Raw genomic sequence first — 6,000 nt, 5'->3', positions numbered from 1 at the left:
AACCACAAAATCTCCCTTAGAATTGGATGGAAGGAAAGGAAGAGATTGAATCATTTGGAATTAAAAGACCAGTATAAAGATGAAATACGTTCTAAGTTATCAAAGAAAACACTTTGGTAGCCAAAGCATGATACCAGTATCTAAACAAATTAGAGGCTGATTACAATGAGTTTTTCTTCACTAAATATGTATTAAGGACCTACTGTGGGTAGGCTTTATGCAAACAGTAGTAAGAAGGAAATATAGTAGTGTGGAAATCTCACATCCTTATAGTATTTTTAACATGAATTCCAACTAGCCACAGATTATCTGTGAATAATTATTTAATGATTATATTATCCCACAATTTAGTGGCTTAACACAGCAATCATTTATTTTGCTCAAAGGTTTGTATATAGGTTATTCTTGAATATAAGTATTCAAGTTATTCTTCTTACATAATTATTTAATGATTATATTATCCCAATGGCATAACACAGCAGTGATTATTTTGTTCAAAGGTTTGTATGGAGGTTAATATTCAAGTTATTCTTCTGCCATTGTTGAATAGGTACACTCATGCTTCTGTGTTTGGCTGTTACTTCTGCTTCTCAGTTGCTTCTGCTTCTGGGGGTTGACTCATCAGCTGAGATCATGAGAGTGACCTGGTCCCACCTCTTCCTCCTCCAGTAGGCCAGTGAAGCCATCTCTACAAGGTGGAAATGTAGAGGGTCAAAGAGCATCAAGAGAGGGCAAGCCCCAATAGGCAAGCTTTCTTCAATTATTTGTTTATATCAAGTAGACTCGCTATTGTGCCATTGGCCAAAATAAGCCATGAAGATGGCCCAAAATTCAGTGTTAGAATAGACCACTGCAGGCATGAAGAGGCAGGCATGAATAAACAAGGAACCACAACTGTAACGATATCTACCACAGTGTGCCCTGAGATCCCCAGTGCTCCACCTTTCTCACAATGCAAAAGACATCTATTTCTTACCAAAAAACCCACAGAGGTCTCATTGGATAATCATGCAATCAGTCTCAAAATCTAAGAGCATAAAGTCTATAATCAAATTTTATGGAGATTTTTAAAATACAGTTATGCTTAATTCTGAAACCTATGAAATAAAAAGCCAAGTAATGTGACCTCCTCATACCAACGCCCCATGATGAAATACGAATGGGATAGTCACAAAAGATTCTGTAGTCCCAAAAGGGGGAAAACAAAAGGTATGTACAGTCTGTTGCTGTATAACTTTTTGAAACCCTACCTGTTGCTAAGGCCCTTATACACTGGAAGCAAGGAATGTTCCTTTATGAGGGACACATTCTATTCCCTAGGAGTGAATCCCCATTCCATTATCTATCCTTATTATTGACTTTTCTCTCTGGCCTCTTGGATTCACACACTCACACATTATTTATATATATATATATATACACACACACACACACACACACACACACACACACACACAGATATATATATATATATATATATATATATATATATATATATATGATCCTCTATGTATTCCTATAGTGTAGTGGCTTTCTTAGCCTGGTACTTGCTTATAAAAAGGCCCAAGAGTCTTTTAGAAACTCGAGCAGTGTCATCACATTTTTATCTAATCTGGTGTGGTCATTTGTTAATAAAACTCCTTAAAAATTTGTGGAATTTCTACATATCAGCTTGAGACCCACTTTATTCCAGCAGAAATACACCAACAGTTCTTTTTGAGATCAGCCTTTCTCCACTCTGGGCATTTCAGGCTTCTGTGGCCAGTGTTTTAAAGATCCTTAGAATCTCTTTTGTCTGACTCAACTGCTCTCAGTGGAGGGTGTTTTTGCTCTTCAGGAGACATTTTAAAATGTCAGGAGACATTTTTTGGTTGTCACAATTAGAGTGAGGGTGGTGTTCTGTCATTTAGTGGGTAAAGGCCAAGGATATTCCTAAACATCTTTCAATGCACAAGACACTCCCCACAATGAAGAATTATCTAGTCCAAAATGTCAATAGTACTGAGTTTGAGAAACCCTGGTCTGGTTTGTAGGATCTTTTCGGCACTGATTTAGTTTGGAAGTTTTAAGAGAAGTTTGTGGTTCTTTTCTTTTAATGTTTATTTTTGAGAGACAGACTGTGAGTGGGGGAGGGATGGAGAGAAGGAGACACAGAATCTGAAGTAGGCTCCAGGTTCTGAGCCATCAGCACAGAACCCAATGTGGGGCTTGAACTCATGAACTGAGAGATCATGCCCTGACCATGATCAGGCCCATGTCAGGATGCTCAACCGACTGAGCCACCAAGGCACCCAGAGAAGTTTGTAGTCCTTACAGTCATACCCTTGCCTGAATACTCTCCCCAGACAGCATTTTCTTTATTTTTTCCCCTATATTTTCTTTAAAAATCATTTATAAGCTAGAGACAATGAACTAAGAGCCAAGTTTGTTTTATAACCAGCTAGTCCTATTCCTCTGTCATGCCTCTAAATTCTGCTTACATATAAATGGTTCCCTATTTAGCTCAGCTACTTGTTATAATACCTTATTTTGTGTGGTTAGGCATGCTAACAGATGTTTTCAACATCATTTCCAATAAGACCAAAAAAGTTTTAGGTACAGTTTTGAGATTCCAAAATACTATAGGTACCAGTTTTGCCAACTGTTTTAGACCTACACAAGCTGCCATTTTTCTAGCCTCCAAAAACAATTTCCTCACCAAAATTTTCAGCCTTCAACTAACAGTTTTCTCCCTGCTTTTCCAGATTACATTAACAATTTCCTTGCTTCTGCTGCCCACCACATGATCCCAAAGCCAATGTCATGTTTTATATTCTTTTCATAGCAGTACCTCATTTCTGGTACCAATTTCTATATCAGTTAGATTTTTTTCTGCATAATAAACCACATCAACTTTCAGTAACAGAAAAAAACACAAATATTTATTTCGGTCACAATTCTATGAGTCATCAGTTTGGCCTGGACTCAGCTAGGTGGTCCTTCTTCTGATACTGGATGTGCTTTCTCATGCATCTGCATTCAAATATTGGTCACTTGGAAAGTACTGCTTTGCAGGGCTGACTGATCCTCAAAGGGCAATGCGGCTGACTGGGCTATATGTCTCTCAACATGCAGCAGGCTCCCCCAGGAGCAACAACTGGGAAATGATTTTCAAGGATCTTTTCCTTTGTCATGTTTGATACTGACCTATTATCCTAAAGGCCAAAACAAATTACATAGTCAAACCAAGATTCAGTTTAGGAAGGGATTATTCAAGGTAATAGTCACAAAGAAGCATAAATATATCATAATCAACCAGAGGGTATTTTTTAAAACCACTTTACTATGATTGATCAACATATAAAAAGGCATACATATTTAATGTATACAACTCTATGAATTTCCAGATAAGTACACACCATGAAACCATAACTGCTATCAAAGCCATAAACATACCCAACTCCCAAAGTTTCCTCCCACCCTGTTAATTATTACTATTTTTGTATCTATGTGGTACAAATAGTTAACATAAGGTCTACCCTCTTAGAAAATTTTAAATATACAATATTTATTGTTGGTTATATGCCCTATGCTGTAGAGTAGATCTCCAGAACTTGTTGATCTTGTGCAACTGAAACTTTGTACTCTTTAACCATCACCACTCCTTCCCCCCTCTTCACAAACAACTTACATGTTTATCAACAGATAAATGGATAAATAAAGTGTGGTATATACATACAATGGACTATTACTCAGTGTTAAAATAGAAGGAAAGCCTGCCAATTCTGATGGCACGCCTCTGCCTAGTGGTCATTATACTAAATGAAAGACAAATATTATATGGTCTCACCTACATGTGGCATATAAAAGACTCCGACTCATACAACCCCAAGGTTTTAAGAGGTTTTTTTTAAACAGATCTTCCTTAGTAACAACAAAATTTATTAGACATTAGATTAGCTTCTTTAGTAGTAAAAAACAATTCTTTGTAAATACTTCAAGAAGTGTTCCATTGTTCTTATTGTTGCTCAATAAGTTCTCATAAAAGCTATGAAGATTATAGGGAACTAATAATAGAAATATGTATTATACAGGACACAACGGTGCAATCAAGTTAGATTATGATAGCGTGAAATGAAAACTCCAGACAGGTGATCTCTAAATGTCATTTTGACATTTAGGCTCTTTCCATAATTTGGCTATTGTTGAGAGTGCTTCTATGAACATTGCGGTACAAGTGCCCCTATGCATCAGTACTCCTGTGTTCCTTGGATAAATTCCTAGCAGTGCTATTGCTGGGGATCCTGAGAAACTTAACAGGAACCCATGGGGGAGGGGAAGGAAAAAAAAAAAGAGGTTAGAGTGGGAGACAGCCAAAGCATAAGAGACTGTTGAGAACTGAGAACAAACTAAGGGTTGATGGGGGGTGGGAGGGAGGAGAGTGTGGGTGATGGGTATTGAGGAGAGCACCTTTTGGGATGAGCACTGGGTGTTGTATGGAAACCAATTTGACAATAAATTTCATATATAAATAAAAAAAATGTCATTTTGAAAGAGGATTTGGACCAAGATTTATGTGCTTATTCCCTGTATTCTAGTCCTCATCCTAAATCCATAATGCAGTCTGGTAGAAGCCTCTATGAATTCGTGGAAGTCAACTGAGGATTCCCTACTGTTAAGTATCTAAGAAGGAGAGGTCAAGGGATAACAATGCCTCAATCACATCAGTACTCAGGAGCCTTCCACCTCCCCTGTTCGCTTGTCTGTTTGTTTGTATTATCGTTCCAGGACAAAGACCTAGATTGGAATTCTCCTTCTGCTTTTATCTTTTAACACTTTAAGAGTTCCATGGCAGGGATTTTCCCAATAAACAGTCAGAGTGTTTTTGTAATGGTCTTTATTCCACTGATGGTAGAAGGAAGAGTCAGAGAGGCTTATCTGGCAATTGGACTGGATGTCAAAACTCAATTCAAAACTCAATGTCAAAACCAAGGTATACCCCTATCTGCCCCTTCTACTCTAATGCTTGAACAACGCTGTCATCTATGAGAAAAAAATCATTGTAGGATCCATTCAAATACAAAAACCTAATAAATCTGGCAAGATAAGAATATTCAAAGCCTTAATTTCTGATTCTTTGAATTTTAGTAAAATAAAACAAACCCAACAAAGCATAAAAATAAGTTAGATTTAAAATATGAAGCTATTTTTGGGTCCCTGGGTGGTTCAGTTGGTTAAGCTTCTGACTTTGGCTTAGACCATGACCTTGCGGTTCGCTGGTTTGAGCCCTGTGTCAGGCTCTGTGCTGACAGCTCAGAGCCTGGAGCCTGCTTCAGGTTCTGTGTTTCCCTCTGTCTCTGCCCCTCCCCTGCTCATGCTCTGTCTCTCTCTGTCTCTCAATAAATAAATGTCATTTAAAAAAAAAAATGAAGCCATTTTGGCCACCATAGCAAATTCTCACGCATCTGTTTCCAAGGTTTGGGGAATTAATAGAGAGAGAAGAAGAGAGACAGAGAGAGAGAACTCTCCAACCTATACTCTTGATCAAGGAAAGGTGAACATAAAAATCCCTTCTGTAGGTTGCAGTTCTAGGTATAGTGATATGTCAGAATACACGCATCTAACTCAAATCTAACTTAATTGTTTGGCTTTCTGACACAAACGTTAGCTATTAAGAAATCAATTTTGTTTTATGACAGTCATAACAATTAAAAAAACTTTACTTCTTTATTTTTGCAGCTTTTGACTATCACATGAAGTTAAAAAAGACATGAGGAACAAAGTTGCATGTTGATGATGTTTGCTCTTTTCTGAGTGGAGTGATTAGCAAATTAAAATTCATAGACTTACATAATACTGGTTGGGAGGGAAATGGAAACTAATATTATGTTAATTCCTTAAATGTGTCTAAAATCTATTACTGTCACTTTAGATCCAGATAAATGTCAAAGCTCTCTTAATTCTTTTTGTAATTGAAAAGCATCCTGAATCATCTTCAAAACTAGGTTCCTTTTCCATCTT

At 37.2% G+C, this 6,000-nt stretch overlaps 1 long non-coding RNA gene across 1 annotated transcript in view; it reads right to left on the bottom strand.

The window, feature by feature from the left end:
- Positions 1–310: 310 nt before the first annotated feature.
- The window catches only part of LOC121012507 (uncharacterized), a 72,753-nt gene continuing 67,063 nt past the window's right edge, over positions 311–6,000 (bottom strand). Inside the window, exon 3 of the long non-coding RNA XR_005782149.1 lies at positions 311–688. This is a non-coding gene — a long non-coding RNA (uncharacterized LOC121012507). The remainder of the gene's footprint in view (positions 689–6,000) is intronic.

The sequence above is a fragment of the Herpailurus yagouaroundi genome, unplaced genomic scaffold, assembly GCF_014898765.1.
Source record: "Herpailurus yagouaroundi ecotype Mexico unplaced genomic scaffold, PumYag 29, whole genome shotgun sequence".
Lineage (NCBI taxonomy): Eukaryota > Metazoa > Chordata > Mammalia > Carnivora > Felidae > Herpailurus > Herpailurus yagouaroundi.
The sequence above is the reverse complement of the archived record's forward strand: the minus strand, read 5'-3'. Positions and strand labels throughout refer to the sequence as shown.